The sequence below is a fragment of the Jaculus jaculus genome, chromosome 2, assembly GCF_020740685.1.
Source record: "Jaculus jaculus isolate mJacJac1 chromosome 2, mJacJac1.mat.Y.cur, whole genome shotgun sequence".
Lineage (NCBI taxonomy): Eukaryota > Metazoa > Chordata > Mammalia > Rodentia > Dipodidae > Jaculus > Jaculus jaculus.
In genome coordinates, this window is record NC_059103.1 from 6259102 (window position 1) to 6280662 (window position 21561).

The 21561-nt window shown below is 43.8% G+C and overlaps 1 non-coding gene and 1 pseudogene across 1 annotated transcript; both read right to left on the bottom strand.

Moving 5' to 3' along the window:
* Positions 1 to 17745, bottom strand: part of LOC101601163 — a 36640-nt pseudogene extending 18895 nt beyond the window's left edge.
* LOC123458934 lies at positions 3508 to 3614 on the bottom strand. The gene has a single exon (XR_006635868.1). It is a non-coding gene; the product is annotated as a U6 spliceosomal RNA (small nuclear RNA).
* Positions 17746 to 21561: the final 3816 nt, after the last annotated feature.

A 21561-nucleotide genomic window follows, 5' to 3' on the forward strand; every position in this document is an offset into this window, starting at 1 on the left:
TAGTTTTAATCTGCATTTCCCTGATGACTAGGAATGTAGAACCTTTTTTTTAGATGTTTATATGCCATCTGTATTTCTTCTTTTGGGAACTCTCTATGTAGTACCATAGCCCATTTTTTTTGACTTGCTTGATTTCTTATTATTTAATTTTTGGGGTTTTGTATATATCCTAGATATTAATCCTCCATCAGATGTATAGCTGGCAAAGATTTTTTTTTCCCATTCTGTGGGTTGACTCCTTGTTTTATTCACAGTGTCCTTTGCCATAAGAAATCTTTGTAATTTCATGAGGTCCCAGTGGTTATTCTGTGGTTTTATTGCCTGAGCAGTTAGGGTGATATTCAGAAAGTCTTTGCCAAGACCAATATGTTGAAGGGTTTCCCCTACTTTTTCCTCTAGTTGTTTCAGAATTTCAGGTCTGATGTTAGGTCTTTAACCTATTTGGACTTAATTCTTGTGCAGAGAGAGAGAAGAATCTATTTTCATCCTTCTACAGATACATATCCAGTTTTCCCAGCACCATTTGCTGAAGAGGCTGTCTTTTCTTCAATGAGTATTTTTGACATATTTATCAAATATCAGGTGGCTATAGCTACCCGGACTTGCATCTGGGTCCTCTATTCTGTTCCATTGATCTACATGTCTGTTTTTGTGCCAGTACCATGCTGTTTTTGTTACTATGGTTCTGTAATATAGGTTAAAATCAGGTATGGTGATACCACCAGCCTTATTTTTGTTGCTCAGTATTGTTTTTAAACATTTGAAATTTTTTGTGATTCCAAATGAATTTTTGGATTGTTTTTTCTATTTCTGTGAAGAATACCATTGGAATTCTGATGGGGATTGCATTAAATGTGTAGATTGCTTTTGGTAAGATTGCCATTTTCACAATATTGATTCTTCCAATCCAAGAACAAGGGATGATTTTCCATTTCCTAGTGTCTTCTGTAATTCTCACTTGAGTGTTTTAAAGTTTTCATTGTAGAGATCCTTCACTTCCTTGGTTAGGTTTATTCCAAGGTACTTTATTTTTTTTTGATGCAATTGTGAATGGGAGTGAGTCTCTCATTTCATCCTCTGTGAGTTTATTTTTAGCATCTAGGAAGGCAACTGATTTCTGTATATTTATTTTGTATACTGCTACACGGCTGTAGGTGTTTATCAGCTCTAACAGTTTGCTGGTACAGTCTTTAGGGTCCTTTATGTATAAAATCATGTCATCTACAAATAATGATAACTTGACCTCTTCCTTTCCAATTTGTATCCTTTTTATGTGTGTCTCTTTCCTTATTGCTACAGCTAAGACTTCCAGTACTATATTAGATAAAAGTGGGGACAGTGGACACCCTTGTCTTGTTCCTGATTTTTGTGGAAAAGCTTCCATTTTTTCCCCCATTTAGTCATATGTTGGCTGTAGGCTTGTCATAAATAGCCTTTATTATATTGAGATATGTTCTTTCTATTCCAAGTCTCTGTAGGACTTTTATCATGAAGGTATATTGGATTTTGCCAAATGCTCTCTCTGCATCTAATGAGATGATCATGTGATTTTTGTCCTTCAGTTCATTTATATAATGTATTACATTTATCGATTTGCGTATGTTGAACCATCCCTGCATCTCTGGGATAAAGCCTACTTGGTTGGAGTGAATGATCTTTCTGATATATTCTTGCATTCTGCTTGCCAATATTTTGTTGAGAATTTTTGCATCTATGTTCTTGAGAGAGATTGGTCTGTAATTTCTTTTTTGTTCTATCTTTTCCTGGTTTTGGTATCAGGGTGATGATGGCTTCATAGAAGGAGGTTGGTAGGATTCCTTGTTTTTCTGTTTTACGGAAAAACTTAAGAAGCAATGATGTTAGTTCTTCCCTGAAGGTCTGGTAAAATTCACCAGTGAATCCATTTGAACCTGGACTTTTTTTAGTTGGGAGATTTTTTTTTTATAACTGCTTGGATCTCTATAGTTGTTATAGGTCCATTTAAGTGATTAATCTCATTTTGATTTAATTTAGGTAGGCCATATAAATCAAGTGGAGTATATTTTTTATAGTATGTCCCTATTATTTTTTTTAATTTCTCTGGTTATCTGTTGTGATATTGCCTTTTTCATCTCTAATCTTATTAATTTGTGTCTCTTCTCTATTTCTTTTGGTCAGATTTGCTAAGGATTTATCAATCTTGTTGATTCTTTCAAAGAACCAACTCTTTGTTTCATTGATTCTTTGGAATTTTTGGGGGGTGTTCTATTTCATTAATTTCTGCCCTAATTTTTATTATTTCTTCCCATCTACTGACTTTTGGTTTGCCTTGTTCTTCTTTTTCCAAGGCTTCAGGGTGAAGCATTAGGTCATTTACTTGAGACCTTTCTAATTTCTTTCTTTTTTTTTGTGGGATAAAAGGTTTATTTTGGCTTACAGACTCAAGGAGAAGGTCCATGATGGCAGGGAAAACAATGGCATGAGGGCTGAAGAGATGGCTTAGTAGTTACGGTGCTTGCCTGCATAGCCAAAGGACCCAGGTTCAATTCCCCAGTACCCACGTAAGCCAGATGCACAAGGGGACACATGCATCTGGAGTTTGTTTGCAGTGGCTGGAGGCCCTGACACACCCATTCTCTATCTGTCTATCTTCTATCTCTCTCTCTGCTTGCAAATAAAATAAATAAATAAATAAATAAATAACCAATGGCATGAGCAGAGAGTGGACATTACCTCCTGGCCAACATCAGGTAGACAACAGCAACAGGAGAGTGTGCCAAAACTGGCAAGGGGACACTTGCTATAAAGCCCGTCCCCCAACAATACAGTGCCTCCAAGAGGTGTTAATTCCCAAATCTCTGTCAGCTAGCAACCTAGTATTCAGAACACCCAAGTTTATAGGGAACACCTGAATCAAACCACCATATTCCGCCCCTGGCTCCCATAAACTGATAACCATATGTGATGTAAAATTCAATGCATTCAGTCCAACTGTCAAAGTCCCCATACTTTTTATCAATCTTAATGATGGTCAAGAATCCCCATAATCTAAGGTCTTTTAGCTGAGCCATAATACCAAAAAAATCCCCCCCAAACCCACAATGACACAAAAATAAACACACTGCAAAAGATGGTATTGGGCATAGCAAAGAAATATTCGGCCAATACAAGATTTAAACAGGGCAAACATCAGATTCTGTAGCTCCAAGTCCAACAACTATAGTCAGGGACAAGTTTCCAAGTCTGACAATTCTTTTTTTATTTTTTTAATTTTTTTGTTCATTTTTTATTTATTTAATTGAGAGCGACAGACACAGAGAGAAAGACAGCTAGAGGGAGAGAGAGAGAATGGGCGCGCCAGGGCTTCCAGCCTCTGCAAACGAACTCCAGACGCGTGCGCCCCCTTGTGCATCTGGCTAACGTGGGACCTGGGGAACCGAGCCTCGAACCGGGGTCCTTAGGCTTCACAGGCAAGCACTCAACCGCTAAGCCATCTCTCCAGCCCCAAGTCTGACAATTCTAACCACTCAAAATATGGAACGCTTCACGAATTTGCGTGTCATCCTTGCGCAGGGGCCATGCTAATCTTCTCTGTATCGTTCCAATTTTAGTATATGTGCTGCCGAAGCAAGCACTAATTTCTTAATATAGGCACTTAAGGCTATAAATTTACCTCTTCATGTTGTGTTCTCATTATCATTTGACTCTATGAATTTTTTGATTTCCTTCTTGATTTTTTCATTCATCATTTAGTAGTGTATTGTTTAGTTTCCATGATTTTGTGTATGCTCTGTAGCTTTTCTTGCTGTTGATTTATAGTTTGATTCCGTTGTGGTCAGATAGAATGCAAGGAATTATTTCAATTTTCCTGTATTTGTTAAGATTTCTTTGTGTCCTAATATATGGTCTATTCTAGAGAATGTTCCATGTGCTGCTGAAATGAATGTGTATTCTGCAGCATTTGGATGAAATGTCCTGTATATATCTGTTAAGTTCATTTCTTCTATGACCTCATTTAATCCAGATGCCTCTCTGTTTATTTTTCCCTGGGATGACTTGTCAATTGGTGAGAGTGGGGTGTTGAAATCACCCACTACCACTGTGTTTGGTGTTATCTGTGACCTTAGTTCTAATAGTGTTTGTTCGATGAAGTTGGGAGCCCCCATGTTAGGTGCATATATATTTAGGATTATAATGTCCTCCTGTTGGAGTGTGCTTTTAATCAATATAAAGTGACCTTCCTTATCTTTCCTAACTAATGTTGGACTGAAGTCTACCTTGTCAGATATTAGAATAGCAACCTCTGCTTGTTTTCTAGGCCCATTTGCTTGAAACACTGTTTTCCAACCTTTCACCCTAAGATAGTGTCCATCCTTTGGAGAAAGGTAAGCTTCTTGGAGGCAACAAATTGAAGGTGCCTGATGGTTAACCAAGTCTGCAAACCTATATCTTTTGGTTGAGGCATTGAGGCTGCTGATATTAACAGATATTATTGAAAGCCGGGCATAGTGGTGCACGCCTTTATTCCCAGCACTCAGGAGGCAGAGGTAGGAGAAGAACCATGAGTTCGAGGCCACCCTGAGACTACATAGTGAATTCCAGGTCAGCCTGGGCTAGAGTGAGACCCTACCTCAAAAAAAATAAATAAATAGATAGATAAAACAAGAGATATTATTGAAAGGTGTGCATTTATTTTTGCCATTTTTTTGTAGTTCTTCCAATTTTACTTTGCTTTCTTGCTTTAACTAGTATTTGAGCATGGCTTGCTTTTTCCAGGTACCTTATATGTGTGCTTTTCTTTCTCTTCAGCATGGAGGATTCTTTCAAGTATTGTCTGTAGAGCTGGTTTTGTTTTCAAATCTTCCTTTAGCCTGTTGTGGGATGTTCTTATTTCTGCATCTATTTGAATGGATAGCTTTGCAGTATAAAGTAATCTTGGTTGACAGTTGTTATCCTTCAGAACTTGGAATACATCACTCCAAGTCCTTCTCTGGCTTTTAAAGTTTGTATTGAGTAATCTGCTGTGATCCTGATTGGCTTTCCTTTGTAGGTAACTTGATTTTTCTCTCTAACTGCTTTCAATATTTTTATTTTGGTTTGCATGTTTGGTAGTTTAGTTATAATATGGTGAGGAGAGGTTCTTTCCAGGTTTTGTCTGGTTGGTGTTCTAAAGGATTCCTGTATATGCACTGGCACTTCTTTCCCAATTTGGCAGAAGTTTTCTTCTAAGATTTTGTTGAAAATGCCTAGAGTGAAATTCTTCTCCTTCTACTATACCCTGAATTCTTTTTTTTTTAATTTTTTTTTAATTTATTTATTTGAGAGCGACAGACACAGAGAGAAAGACAGATAGAGGGAGAGAGAGAGAGAATGGGCGCGCCAGGGCTTTCAACCTCTGTAAATGAACTCCAGATGCGTGCACCCCCTTGTGCATCTGGCTAACGTGGGACCTGGGGAACCAAGCCTCGAACCGGGGTACTTAGGCTTCACAGGCACACGCTTAACCGCTAAGCCATCTCTCCAGTCCTACCCTGAATTCTTATGTTTGATCTTTCCATAGTGTCCCAAATATCTTGAAATTCCCATTCATACTTTCATTATTTGTCTTTCTCTTTGTTGGATTGTATTAGATCTGCCATCTGGTCTTCTAGTTTAGATAATTCTGTCCTCTCCTTCATCCATTCTACTGTTGAGATTTTCTACAGAGTTTTATTTTTTTTATTTCATTAACTGTGTTCTTCATTGCTAGTAAATCTGACTGGTTTTTCTTTATTATTTCTATTTCCTTACTTATGTCTAGTATTGACCTCTTTATTTCATTAAATTGGTGTCCTGTGTCTTCTTTGATTCCTTTGATTTCCTGTTTTATTCTTTAATTTCCTCTTTGACTTCTTTGAGCATCTTTATAATCATTATTTTGAAATCTTTCTCAGGCATTTCCTCTAACTCATTCTCACTATAGGTCATTTCTGATACATTAATACTTTTTAGTGGATTTACATTGTCTTGATTTTTGGTGTTTCTTGTGTTATAATGTACATAATTTTGCATCTTGGATTAATTTAATGCTTGGGTTTTCTAGTTAGCTGAGCTGCAGTATTATTAGAGGTATCAATCAATCGGATGTTATATATTTTCAGGAGCTTATGGTGCTAGATGTGGCTCTTAAGACTCTCAGAGTATCTACAAAAGTGACCCTTGATGTTGGGTGTGCCTGCTATGAGAGTATTCAAGTAGGCTGAGTGGAACAAAATATAGGAAGATTCTAAAATTTAACTAAGCAATGTACACATTAAATGATAAACAGCACAGAGTATTTATTTATACAAGAGGCGGTATTATGACAACCAGATCCTCTGACAAAGTCACAGTCCCTTAGGGTGTGTGTTGCCCCACACCTTTAATCCTGACAACTAGGAGGTTAAGATTTCTGGTCTGTTAAGGGTTCCAAGTCAGCTTGTGACCAAGTAAGACCCTTCCCTAATGAACAACAGAAGAGGAAACAAAGCCACTATAAATCAAGAAGCAACAAATAACAAGCCCACAATATATCTTATTTAAGAATGTAAAATCCAACCATTCAACATATAATTTATCCTGATATGCAAGGTGCAATTTGCACTTCCGGTCCAGGCCTATATACCAGGCTTATTTGGCAGGTACTGATGTGGTGCAATCCCGGGTACCTTTTGGGATGATTTTGGTTTTAGTTATGCCACACTCCTTCTTGGGTCCCTCTTTGGTGCACTGTGGGATGAAGTAGGCTGGCTGGGTCGTTGGATCACTGCTCTGGTCGCCGGTGCTGGGTGCTGTGAGCTCCCTTCCCCAGGTCTCTGGTGCTTGCTGGTGCTTATACTGGCTGTGGGGGAGGGGAGGCTTTGGATGGTGGCTCTAGTTCTCCTGCTGGTCCACGTGATCATCTTCCTCACAAGCTGCTTCTCCACTGGTCACTGCGGTCCTCCCGTCACGTTTCTTGGGTTTGTGAGCAGGCCGGTGTGAGTGGAGAATCCCCTCCCCTGGCTTTTCCTGTGGCTCAGGCCGAGCCTTGCGGCTGTGGCCCCGCGGACCTGGTGCCGCCGCGGCTGAATCTCTCCTACTTCTCTGCTATAGTTGACAATTTCTTATAGCCCTCACTTTTTAGTAGAAGAGTGTATTTTTCTGGGTGTTTTGTGGTTGTTTGTTTGTTTGTTGGCTTTTTCTCCCCTAGGCTGCTCTGGCCTGGTTCCTAGGCTGCCATCTTAACCGGAAGTCTCTGGTGAGTCTTTCCACAGCGATTCTCTTACCTCTGCCTCCTGAGTGCTGGGGGGAAAGGTGTGCATGGTCTCCCTCTAGCTCAGACTGGAATTCATGATGTCGTCTCAGGGTGGCCTCGAACTCTCGGCAATCCTCCTACCTCTGCCTCCCAAGTGCTGGGATTTAAGGTGTGTGCCACCACACTCTGCTGAATCCTTTTAAAAAAAAATGTCAGTGACCATTTCCATACATGGATGGAATGTATTTTGATCATAATCCCCCAACACATTCTTTGTCTCCCCTCCCCAGCTCCTTTTACTGCACCCTTTCTTCTTTCCAACTGGTCCTCTATGTGTTTTTTGGGGGTGCCCTCCTCCATCATATTGAATAGAATATTGGTGAACCCGGTATTGTGTGAGTCTTGTGTAGCTAATGACAACTGCTCTGCTCTCAATGGCTGTTTCATGTCCAGCGAGCAGACTAAGTGACTGTTGTGAGTGCTCAGCTCTAAATGAGGCGCCTACATCACTCCACTCAGGGCTCAGGAGTCATGGAAGAGGGAGGCAGAAAGAATGTAAGAGCCGGAGGAGGAGGAGGAGTGTTTTGGAAGCTGTCTCCTGGATCCTTCCTTTGAAGGTCCTAGAATAGTCCTTTCATCTGTCTATCAGAAAAGAGAGTTTCCCACCCCTCCCCTTGTCCCTGTGGGCCTAGCTAGGGACTGCTCCACGACCTTGGTACCATGAATCTCAAATCAGATTAAGCGTTCTCAGGATGTTTTCAGAAGTATAAAATAATAGGGCTGTAAAGGAAAGCAGCTGTATTAAAATACAGGTATCAGAGCACTAAGAGCGGGCTGGGAAGATTGCTCAGTGGGCAGAGCACTTGCCGAGTTCATCACATCAAAGCACAAATACAGAGGCTACAGAGAACTCAACACCTAAACAAACTGCTCAGGGGTTGTTGCAGAAGAGGGGCAGGAAGATTATAAGAGACACAGGGCGGGTAGAACTATCCTGAGGCACAGCCTCCTCCCCAAAGACAGACTGAGGCACTAACTACCCAACAGTGAACTCCAATAAGCCTGTTAAGGAGGGCCCTAAGGGAAATGGGGACAGGAAGACTATAACCTATGCAAAAATAAGTAAATAAATGCCTGAGTTTGTATTCCCAGAACTCGCCAAAACAGACAATAGTAATATATATGCTCATAGAATATATATATATATATATATATATATATATATATATATATATATACACACACACATATATACACACACATATATATGTATATGTATATGTGTGTGTGTATGTATGTATGTGATATATATATCAGCAATAATGTTAAGAGTAACATAAAATGTTTCAAGAACTAGGATCTAGGCAGGAGTGATAGTGTACCCCTTTAATCCCATCACACAGGAGGCTGAGGTAGGAGGATTGCCATGAGCTCCATGTCAGCCTGGGCTAGAGTGAGACTCTGCCTGAAAAAAAAATAAAAATAAGACAAACGATCCAGCAAACCCAGGATCATGGAGTGACCATGATCGGCACAAGTGGTCATGCTCCTGCCTCAGAAAAGGAACGCCTGGTGTTAAGGGTGGGTGTGGGCTTCCCTCCTTCAGAGCCCAGGCTGGGAGGGGGATTTGCTCCAATGTACTCACCTGGTTCCAAAGCCACCCCAGAGGTTTTCTGGGTGACGCCCAAGTGTTGGCACCCCTAACAAGCTCCCAGGAGCCCACCCTAAGGTCCACACTTCAGAGCCGCCACGCTGCTGTGGGGCATGGTTGTCTCCCCTGCTTCGTCTGCAGCCTTTCCTCAGGGAGAGATGGCCAAGTGGGGAACCCGCCTGCTCACTTGAATCCCCGAAGCACCTAGGCTGCCTGAACCCCACCCCCGACCATCGTACAAACCTGTGCATGCAGCCAGGGGTCTTTCTGAACAGCAGGGGTGGGCTTTGAAGTCACACTGCAGGTTCGTAGTTCAGGACCGCCATGGCATAGAACCATAGACCGGTCCATTTCCTTAAGGTTCTGAAACCTGATGAAGGTGTGGGCGGGCCACTTTCTCCCAGTGCCTCTCTCTGGGCTTCCAGATGATGTCTTAGCCCTGTGACTCCAATGTCACCTCCCCTCTCTGTGACCACAGCCACCAGATTACCAAATAAAATCTCATACTGAGGCTCTGGGAGTCCGGATTCAACATGTAAAATGTTTTGAGTGGGGGGAACACAATTCAACCCACAACACACTGGGTAGAAACTTTTTCTGACTGCCGTGACCAGTGAGTCCCTGGGAACATGGGGAAGCCAGGGAGTCTTGTCTTAGGAGGTCAGGTGAAGCCTGAATCTGTTGATGTCTAGACAGCCCCACAGTCCAGCAGGAGGTCGTTGGGGAAATAGTGTCGTTTTGCTGGGTGAGGTCAAAGGCTTGTGGTTCATCAGAAGGGGTTATTTTGTTTTCTTTCTTAGTTTCCTTAAAAAATAAAAATGTGGGGCTGGAGAGATGGCTTAGTGGTTAAGCGCTTGCCTGTGAAGCCTAAGGACCCCGGTTCGAGGCTCGGTTCCCCAGGTCCCACGTTAGCCAGATGCACAAGGGGGTGCACGCGTCTGGAGTTCGTTTGCAGAGGCTGGAGGCCCTGGCGCACCCATTCTCTCTCTCTCCCTCTACCTGTCTTTCTCTCTGTGTCTGTCGCTCTCTTTAATAAATTAAATACATATATGTATATTAAAAAAATGTGGAACTGGGAATGGAATACCACTGAGCTACTAGCCCAGTGCAGAAGGTGTCTGGCTTAAGAAGACAGCCCACGCTTCCTGAAGCTGAAAGGTCAGGGCTCACTGGAGAGACCAGGAGGGTGGCGTGGTCCTGAAGCACAGAGCTCACAGGACACAGGAAATCTGGGAAAGTGTGATATCAGGTTTGGGTATGTACGAGAGGGTTAGTTTATTTGTCTCCATCTTCATAATTCTTTCTGGTAAAGCAAAGGAGATCTGTTGAGAACATAGTAAGAAAGCCTAGTGTCGGGACATACATGGCTTGTATCCATCCAAAAGAGAGAGAGGAAAAGGAAAGGTTAGGCTTAAGCAGTGAACATCTGTAAGAAACTGCCTATAAGTTTTTTTGTTTTTTTTTTTTGAGATAAGGTCTCATATAGCCCAGACTGGCCTAGAATTTGATACGTAGCCAAAGATGACCTTTAACTATTTTTTTAAAATTTTTTTAAGTTTATTTTTATTTGAGAGACAGACAGAGGGAGAGGAGAGAGACTCTGCACACCAGGGCCTCAGCCGCTGAATTTGAACTCCTGAAGCTTGTGCCACCAAGAGGGAGTGTGCGACATTACGCTTGCCTCACCTTTGTGCCTCTGCCTTACGTGGGATCTGGAGAGTCCAGCACGGGTCCTTAGGCTTTGCAGACAAGCGCCTTAACTGCTAAGCCATCTCTCCAGCCTGACGACCTTCAACTCTTGATCTTCCCAAATTCTGGGATTACGGGTGTGCATCACTGTGTCGAGTTTATGTGGTGCTGCGGATGGAGCATTCCCAAGGCCTCATGCGTGCTAAGCAAGCTCTCTACCCACTGAGCTGCAACCCCCGCCCTTTCATCATTTGCAAGGTTCTCCAAAAGAGCCTCAGGTAAGTTGGGTCTGAGCCCCGGGGAAGGGGCTGGAGTCAGGAGCTGGGGACAGGGTGTTGCTTCCAGAGTCCACTGTCAAGTTCTTGGCCTGCAGTGGTCTTGCCTTCTGTGGGCTGTGCACTTTCTTTTTGTTTCCACAATGCCAGGTGCTAACACCACAAGGTAGCTGTGGCGAGACAGAAGCCACAGGGCTGGGGGCCTGGGGGCCGGGGCCAGGGCTAGTCATAGCGTGAAGAGTAGCTTGTTCCAGGAAATGCTCTCTGCATCTCCCCAGCCCACGGCTCCCCAGGATCCACTGCTCTCCGTGGGGTTAAGCTGCCCCAGTCTGCCCTGGACTGTCTACACATATGTCACCCCTCTTTATGCCCCCCATTTCTTCATCTTGGGGCCATGACTGGAAGGTAGAGAGAGGGCACAGAGGTCTAAGAACTAAGGCCTGAAGGGTGACAGAGGGAAAAGGTGGGGAAGTTTTTCCCAGAGAGAAAAGAAGGATGACCCTGGGGGAGTGGGTAGCAGAGACACAGGAGCCCCGGTGAGGGTCCGCCCGGGGCAGCCGGCAGTCAGGGATGGTGCTGAAACGGGAGAGTGGGGAGTGATACTGGGGTGGTTTGAGAGATAGGAAGAGGCAAGACCCCCAAGTTAGTGCAACTGTAAGCTCTAAACTTTCAAGTCACTAGGTCTTTCTGCCAGGTTCCAAGCTTTCCAGACCATTCCTGTGCCTTCTCTAGCACCTCTCCCGCACCAACATCCAAACCAGCCAAGGGGAATGGCGTGTGTGTGTGTGTGTGTGTGTGTGTGTGTGTCCATGTATATCTGTAATATGTGCACTGTATGTGGCGTGTGCATACCAAAAGAGGTGCAAGCATCTGGTATTTGCAGCAGCAAGAGACCCTGGCATGCACACACAGACACACACACACACACACACACACACAAATAAATGGGCTTAAATAAATGGGTATTTTTATTTTATTTTAGAGAGAGAGAGAGAGAGAATTGGCTCACCAGGGCCTCAGCCACTTAAATCGAATTCTAGACGCTTGTGCCACCTAGTGGGCACGGGCGACCTTGCGCTTGCCTCACCTTTTGTGCCTCTGGTTCATGTGTTATCTGGAGAGTCAAACATGGGTCCTTAGGGTGCACAGGCAGGCACCTTAACCATTAAGCCATCTCTTGAGTCCAAATACATGGTTTTTTAAAGAGCTGGAAGGAAAGGGCTCATTTGAAAGTTGTCCTCTAAATCTCCACATTCATGCTGTGGCCGTATGTCCACATAAACAGGCACATAGACACTTGTTTCTTGAGAGTCTCATGTAGTCCAAGCTGGCCTCAAACCTACTATATAACCTAATTCTCTGTGAAGCCAAAGACGGCCTTGAATTCCTGACCCTCCTGCCTCCACCTCACTAGTTCTGCGATTGCAGACATGCACCACCACACCCCGTGAAACTACTGTTTTCTAAAATTAAAATTTGATACAGAACGTGCCTGTAGCAATTGATTTTGCAACGCTCGTGAGCGCCACCTTGTGGGCACACGGCTACATGCACCCTGCTCGTCTCCAGGAAGAGCTGGGAGGAATGACTGATTGAAGAGAGCCCAGGTCAGGAAGTGGACAAGGCCTTTTCCTGCCTGGTGCTGGCTCCTAACCCAGGGATGGGGGCCGGAACCGTGCAAAGCGAGGACAGGACTCCACCTTGGGTTAGAGACTGAACTGAGGTGGACCGCTGATTTCACAGATGTCATTTACAGCTTTAGTATATGTGTGTGCTGTATTAGATTTTTTTTTTTTTTAATAAAATGGGCCCTTTTCGTCATACCTAGAATTGCTTTTACCCCCGGAACACTGAGTGCCCTTTATAGCTCATTTCTTAGGAAACTAAGAAAGCAGAAGTTAAGTAGCTTGCCTATACTAAAAGTAAGTTATGGATGGAACCAGAAAAATTGAATTTTGCATTTTATTATTTTATTTTATTTTTGTTTGTTTTTTAAATGTTTTTTGTTTTTATTTATTTATTTGAGAGTGACAGACAGAAAAAGAGGCAGAGAGAGAGAGAATGGGCGCAGCAGGGCCTCCAGACACTGCAAATAACTCCACATGGGTGCACCCCCTTGTGCATCTGGCTTACGTGGGCCCTGGGGAATCAAGACTTGAACCGGGGTCCTTAGGCTGCACAGGCAAGCGCTTAACCTCTAAGCCATCTAACCAGCCCTTGTTTGTTGTTTGTTTTTTGTTTTTTTATTGACAACTTCCATAATTGTAAATATCCCATGGTGATTCCCTCCCCCCACTTTCCCCTTTGATATCATGATCTTTTCCTCCTGTTATGATGGTCTTGTATAGGTAGTGTCAGGCCCTGTGAGGTCATGAATTTTGCATTTTAAATGATACACTTGAGTTCAGATTCCCTGGCACCTACAATGCCTTTGAACCATGGTATGTACGCACCTCCTCCTGCCTGGATCCGGGATTTGCACAACCGTGTGGACGGCGTGCCTCCACTGGAAAGCACAGATGGCTGAGAGGGACTCTTCTCAGTGACCGACATACATGGGACTCATCGTGGGCTGACCCCGTCCTCCCTGAGAAGCCATCCTCCGCTCTCTGCGTCTACTCAGCTCACTCTGCTTCCACACACCGGGACCAGACTGGACAGATCGGTCCTATTGAAGTGATACAAAAAGAACGCGCCCCACGGATGGGAACAGTTTGTTGATTTCAAGGGAAATGAAGGAACCACAGATTGAGGTAGACGGACTTAGATTGTCTCAGGACCATCTGAGCATGAGCTGGCTGAGATTTTCTTCCAGAACTGTCCACCGAATGTCACAGTTGTGTTTGACACAGCCTGAATCTGTTTCCATATGGCTTGTAAGACAGAAGAGATATTAGCAGAGTTATCAGAAACATATACACATCATTTAACCTTGATAATAGAGAGCCATTGGGTGCCATTAAAGGCTGTACAAATATATTTTTGGTTTCAGAACTTATTTATATAGTTTTAGATTTGAAAAGAACCCTTTTGACATCTATAGTTTTTTTTTTTCTTTTGTTTTTTTGGGGGGAGGGTTGTTTTTTGTTTTTTGTTTTGTGTTTTTTGAAGTAGGGTCTCATTCTAGCCCAGACTGACCTGGAATTCACTTTGTACTCTGAGGGTGGCCTTGAGTTTATGGCAATCCTCCTACCTCTGCCTCCCAAGTGCTGGGATTAAAGACACCACCATGCCCAGCTTTATAGTTGTTGTTTTTTTAAAATAGAATTAGAACTATTAGAGATGGGAGAAAATGTCCTAAGGTCTTGTTTGTTTCCCCTCTTGGAAAACTCTTGTTGTATTGCTTAATAGGCCATTCATATATTAGAGGTATCTCTTTGTTTTTGGTTATACATTTCTCTTAGTGTTTAAGACCAATCAGATATCCAAAATTTAATCAAGGATTAATTATGGAGGACACTAATAGCTCTCCAAAGGAGAGTTTAGGGGTCCAGGAGTAGCCCTATAGCTCACTGGTGTTTTCTGTCTGTTAGGAGGAGTCAGGGCCATGCTGGCCAAGTAGTTTTCTCTTCTTTGGGAAGTCAGGAGGACTGATTGCTCCTCAATTGTGATTTTTCTGTTTCAGACTGCACAACAATTTTGTTTGGGTCTCCATATCCTCCCTGCTCACGAAGACAGGTGACTTACCAGGGGCCCAGTGTAGAAGTGTCCCATCATCTCCAGTGGCCTCATGACCTGGGAGCACAGGCCAATATATTGGCGCCTCTTGCTCTGATGGTTCCAGTTTGCTTTAGCTTCTACATAGGTAATTAACACACTTAGAAAGGAAGTTACACCAGCCTGGGTATATGTACATATAGAGCACATTTGATTACTGAACTAGATTTAGTTAAAGAATGGCACAAGGGCTTCTAAAATCATTTTGTCCAACCTTTTAAAATTTGGTGTCCTGTGGTAGCATAAGCCATATCTGAGGCATAGGAAGTAGGTACATCTTACATTTCAAATATCTAATACTTATAAATACAGGCAGAACCTGTTATCAGTCTTGAAAACAATACCAATTAATTTGCAAACTAACTAATTAATTTAACCTAGAAATTGTCAGAAAAGGACAAGACAGTATAAAGTCTTAGCACCTGTGTTTGAAAGCATCTTTGATTGGTTCAGATACCTGTGTGGGTATCAATTACCCAGAGAACATTGGAAACAGAACCACAGAACTTGAAATTATTTCTCTCAGATGAGGACCAATGTTTGAGCATGAGGCTGTACTATAAAGTAGGGAATATGTCTTAAGAGTTAATTTTGTTATAAGCACTGGACTTAAGGTGTCAGAAATGAGCCACTTACTTTACATACAATAGAGCAGAATCTGGTCTTTATTGAACCAAACCAGACAGCTAAATTCTAATACAACCCTTGACAAATCTGTCTTGAAAGAACAAATACCGGGCTGGAGAGATGGCTTAGTGGTTAAGCACTTGCCTGTGAAGCCTAAGGACCCCAGTTCGAGACTCAGTTCCCCAGGACCCACATTAGCCAGATGCACAAGGGGGCGCACGCGTCTGGAGTTCGTTTTCAGTGGCTGGAGGCCCTGGCGCACCCATTCTCTCTCTTCTCTCCCTGTCTGCCTCTTTCTCTCTGTCACTATCAAATAAATAAACAAAAATAAACAAAAAAATATTTAAAAAAAAGAAAAAAAAGAACAAATACCATTTGACAACCAATGATTTTAGCTTAATCTTGATAGCCATTGAGTTTAAGTACCATATAAATTTTTATTAACATAAAACAATTTTATGTTTTACCCATGACTTAAATTTGATAAAGCTTAAACAAGTTATCCCAACATATTTTACCTAACAGGTGCAGAAAGGTTATAGTGACTGAAATTAAATCACTTAGAACACCCTTAAGAGTTTGTAAACAGTTGAAAAATCTTTAACTTTAGGCATGGTATTTAGGTACTAGCCTGAAAATTCTTTCCTACACGCACACAGCTTGATCCACATACTTTAACATTCTGATCTAAGAACCACTAAAAAAAAAAAAAAAAAAACATTTTTAATGAGCATTCTATGTCCAACATTGAAAAATTCCTTCCCAGTTCCTTCAATCAACTCATCTCACCCCATAATTAACCATCTTGCTTCTAAGACTATTAAGAGAAACTACACCAAATTGATTAATCCTATTATACTCACTGACAAGCAAGTAGTCTAGATTAAAACAATTTTATGTCATCAATACCTCAAACACACTTGGAAATGATTTTATTAGGAGTAACTAAGGCAAATTTTGTTTCTTGAGCCAGGCTGGCCTAGAAGTCAGGCCACTTACCTCCTTCTTTTAAGTAACAGGACATTACAATCTTTTTAAAATACCTGGCAAATTATGAGTCACCACCTCAGAGAGAATTCTGTTGTTTGTAATAATTTTCTATGTAAGTTGAAGTTGACTTAGAACATAAACTCAGTAATTATATTTATGATATCATGTAACAAACAGCATTGTTTGTGTAAACTTTCAGTTCACCATAGGCTTTAGTTAAACATGACCTTTTAAAAAAAAAAAAAGAATTTATTTGAGAGCGACAGATAGGGAGAGAGAGAGGGGCAGAGACGGCAGAGAGAATGGGCACATCAGGGCCTCCGGCCACTGCAAATGAACGCCAGATGCCTGCGCCACCTTGTGCATCTGGCTTACATGGGTACTGGGGAATCAAGCCTCAAACCAGGATCCTAAGGCTTCACAGGCAAGTGTGTAACTGCTAAGCATCTCTCTCTCATTTCTTTTTTTTTTTTTTTTTTTTTTTTGGCCACATCATGGTGCCAGCGCTGGAGGTGGCAGCTGGGCATGACTCACTACCTTCAGATCAGCCCCACCCCGCTCCGGGGCTCTCACCCAGAAGAGGCGATGGCCAAGACATGGCTGGAATGCTTGCCGGCCGGGATCGAACATGGTCTTCGGGGGAGTGGATAGGAGCCTCCCACGTCCGGCTTCCCCAAGGAGAAAGGAATGAGGGGGCCCAGGCCACAGAGACCGCTGCAACCCGGGCCGCTTTGGAACGCTTGTGCAGCCGGCTTGCAGTTTCACTGCTGCCCTAGTAGAGAAACTTGAAAGGACATGGTACGGAAGTGAGGGGAAATTTCCTTCCTGAACTTTGCGTTTCCTAGCCAGATAAACTATGTGGGTCCACGTGTCTGGGTCACATGGATCCCCAGAAAGCATCCAGGGGGTGACCTGGAGGACTTCCTCCCCAAAGGAGCTGGCCTCCCTCTGGGACAGCTTAATTCCCCTAACTTTCAGGAGAGCCCATAATCCATGAATCTGTGATTCCTTTTGGTGGGAGACAAAATTGCTCATGACAGAAAAAGAGTGGAAATGCCAAGATGATGCCATGAACTGAAAGTGAAGGAGGAAAAAGAGAAACCTGCCAATCCTCAAGGGCTGGAGAGATGGCTTAGTGGTTAAGTGCTTGCCTGTGAAGCCTAAGGACCCCGGTTCAAGGCTCGATTGCCCAGGATCCACATTAGCCAGATGCACAAGGGGGCGCACGCGTCTGGAGTTCATTTGCAGTGGCTGGAGGCCCTGGTGTGCCCTTTCTCTCTATCTGCCTCTTTCTCAAGTAAATAAATAAAAATGAACAAAAAAATTAATAAAAAAAAAAAAGAGAGAGAGAGAGAAACCTGCCAGTCCTCAAAACATGGAGGCAAGGCCACAGGAGGGTCCGATGTCCCCAGATGACAGTCATCTGTCTGGGAGAGCACACACTTACCTTGGCGCATCTCAGAGGGTCCCTGTTCAGGCACCAGCCGTGGGTCCCTGGATCCTCGGGGCTGCGGTTCCCTGAAGGCATCCAGGCCACCGTGGAGAGCAGGGTCTTGAATGGCCATGTGCACGAAGGGATGTATACCCAGGAGATGACTTCAGAGAGTAGTTCTCGTTTATTCAATAGGGAAATGGGTTTATAAGCAGATGACAGGGGGAAGAGGATCCTAAGGGGACTTATAGGTTCAAAGCCGATGCCTAGGGACGTTCATTCCAGCACTTAGGGAGAGCGTCAGGTGATCTACATAGTAGCGGGAAGACGGTCGCAGGGGATGGGCTATGTGAAGGCTGCTGGCTAACACCATATAAGGAGTTTTCTAGGCAACTGGCAAAGGTCACAGAGCTATGGGTAGTGCCTACATTCAGGTGTGCTGGGCTTGGAGAGGGAGTGGCCTCCTGTGGCGGGGGGAGGGGGGAGGTTCTTAGCCATGCCTGGCAGCTCCGGTCTATCTCCTGGAGGCTCCAGCCTGTGCTTGGCAATGCCCAGCACTCCCTGATGTCCCCCAGGGCCCAAGGTGGTTCATGTTGAAATGTCATTATAGACTTCTTCTCATAAGCATTGTACTATGTGGCTGGAGCTTAAATCTGAGGCAGCACATGGTGCCCAGAATGTTAAGGTTCCGCACGCTTGGGACTGTGTCTCTGGCCCACGGTTATGGGTTTCCTTGCACACCCTTGACCCAAGGGTGTTGCAGAATTTGACCTGCCACGAGCTTGACCCCAGGGCTGACACAGAGCAGACGTGAAAGGATGACGGTGTGTCAGTGATGCCTCTGGACGCCTGTGATGAAACAGAGACATTCGCGGCGACAACCTGAAAACCCAGCGTCCAGTTGTTGCTCGCTTGGTCATCAGGAAGGCACCCCGTCCCCATGTGGTACAGCATGACAAACCCATGGTAGGGTCACCCTTTAGGATTTCTGGGGTACAGTACAAGGCACTGCTACAAGCCTCCTGCAGGCCGTGGCCCTTGGTGACACTCCTAGCCAGTCCAAAGTGGCATAATTTGAACAAGATGTGTCCTGGTGCTAACCTCAGCGGGCGAGGCCAGCCCGTGGCGGTAATCAGCTGCCTCAGCACCTGAGCCAACGCTGCCCTCAATCCTCCCAGCCCTGCCATCATCCCTCCCTGGTCACCGTGGCATGCTCCCTCACAACACACAATCGGTGTGCTACGGATCACATGGGACATCTGAGTGACATGTGCACCGTGAAGTTCCTTCCTCACCGTGACTTCCTGAGTGGCAGAGGCGCCATCGATCTGGTCCACGTGAACGAGCCTAGCGACCACTGGCAAGTGGGTTAGGGGTTGGTGAGCCATCTTCACCTGGCAAAGGTCCTGCGCCCCGTGGTCATCACAGTCTAGGTGTACTGGGCGGGCTCCTCGCCACGTGGGATGGTGTCCAAACACTGTTCTCTCTCAGCTGCTCCGTGAGTACACCCTCGGTGGAAACTCATGATGCAGATTTTAAAAAATAAACTAGAGGGCTGGAGAGATAGCTTAGCGCTTAAGGTGCTGGCCTGCAAAGCCAAAGCACCCAGGTTCAATTCCCCAGATGTAAGCCAGCTGCACAAGGTGCTGACTGCATCTGGAGTTCGTTTGCAGTGACTGGAGGCCCTGGCACACCCATTCTCTCTCTCTCTCTCTCTCTCTCCCTCTCTCTCTCTCTCTCTCTCTCTCTCTCTCTCTCTCTGCCTCTTTCTCTCTCTCTCTCTAATAAGTAAAAATAAAAAATAAAGCCAGGCATGGTGGTGCACACCTTTAATCCTAGCACTCGGGAGGCAGAGGTAGGAGGATCGCAGTGAGTTTGAAACCACCCTGAGACTACATAGTGAATTCCAGGTCAGCCTGAGCTACAGTGAGACCCTACCTGGAAAAACAAAAATAAATAAATAAAATAAAATAAAAATAAAGAGCTGGAGAGATGGCTTAGCACTTAAGCGCTTGCCTGTGAAGACTAAGGACCCTGGTTCAAGGCTCGATTCCCCAGGACCCACGTTAGCCAGATGCACAAGGGGGCGCAAACGTCTGGAGTTCATTTGCAGTGGCTGGAGGCCCTGGAGCACCCATTCTCTCTCTCTCTCTCTCCCTCTCTCTCTCTCTCTCTCTCTCTCCCTCTTTGCCTTTTTCTTTGTCTGTCACTCTCAAATAAATAAATAAAAATAAACAAAAAAATTAAAAAAAATAAAAAAATAAAAAAATTAAAAAAATAAAATTAAAAAAATTAAAAAATTAAAAAAAATAAAAAGCAGGTTGAGAAGGAAAGATTACAGGCACAGATTTCTACATCATTAATCACATATTTCTCCAACAAACTCAGAGGGCACTTCAAGTTCACTGATAAACAAGAGCAAACCAAACCCCAGGGTAATAAATGTCAAAACATAACAAAGATCAGAGCTGAAGTTTACAAACTGAAACCTCTAAAGGAATTCAAACGATCCAGGAAACAAAGCCACTCTGTCCACTCTGTCCAAGTGGCTCTTCTCCCCACATGGGGAGTCCACATCTTGGCACCCAACGCCCAGCTTCTACCACTAGAGAGGGAAACCCAGCCCCACCCGGCGCTTTCCATGGACAAGTGTTATTTATTAAAATAAGTTGCATGCGTCTGTAGTTTGTTTTCAGCCCTGGAGGGTTCTCTCTCTCTCTCTCCATATATATATATATATATATATATATACATACACACACACACACATATATACACCTATACATATACATATACATACATATTCATATATATATATATTCATATATATATATATACATATATACACACATGAGATATGTGTTCTTTAACTTTCTCTAACTCTCAAATAAACATTAAAATAAGTAAATTTGATTGTGTGTGTGTTTGTACACACATGCATGCACCACTCATGTGCTTGGGTTTCTTGCAAACAGACCCCAGTGCTTTTGTCATTTTTGTGTCTGGTTTACATGGGTCCTGGGCAAATGAACTGGGCTGGGCACACTTTGTAAGCCAGATTCTAGGCAGGTGCTGTACCACTGATCCACAGCCCAACCCCTCATGGGGATTCTAGAAAGACATTCTACCACTGAGTCACACCCCTCACTAGGGGGTTTCTAGGAAGGTGCTCTACCACTGAGCCACACCCCCAGCCCTGAATAGTTTTTGTTGTTTGTCACATATATTTATTTATCTATTTATTTATTTATTTATTTATTTATTTATTTATTTAGGCAAGCCTAACAGACTGGCATTTTTATGTGAAAGAGAGAAAGAGTTGGTGTGCCAGGGCCTCCAGCCACTGCAATCAAACTCCAGACATGTGTGCCATCTTTTGCATATGTGACCTTGTGTGTCTGGCTTCTGTGGGATCTGTGGACAGTCAAACATGGGTCCTTAGGCTTCACAGGCAAGTGCCTTAACTGCTAAGCCATCCCTGTAGCCCATCACTTTTTTTTTTTTTTTTTTTTTTTGAGGCAGGGTCTCTCTCTCTCTCTCTGGCCCAGGCTGGCCTTGAACTCATAGGAATCCTCCTCCTTCCACCTCCCAGGTTCAGGTTTGATAAGCATGAACTGCCAAGCCTGGCTCTGGGGTCTCGCTCTGCAGTTCTTTGCTGGGCTGCCTTGAGTTTCTGGGAAAGTCTTCTGGCCTCACTTCCCACCTTGCTGTCACTGTGAACCTGCTGGATGATGGGAGCCCACCATGGCTTCCAAGTTTTGTGGGGGGTTTCTTGTTGTTGTTGTTTTGTTTTTGTTTGTTTGTTTGTTTTTTGTTTTTGAGGTAGGGTCTCACTCCAGCCCAAGTTGACCTGGAATTCACTATGTAGTCTCAGGCTGGCCTCAAATTTACAGCCATCCTCCTGCCTCTGCCTCCAGAGTGCTGGGATTGAAGGTGTGCGCCACCATAC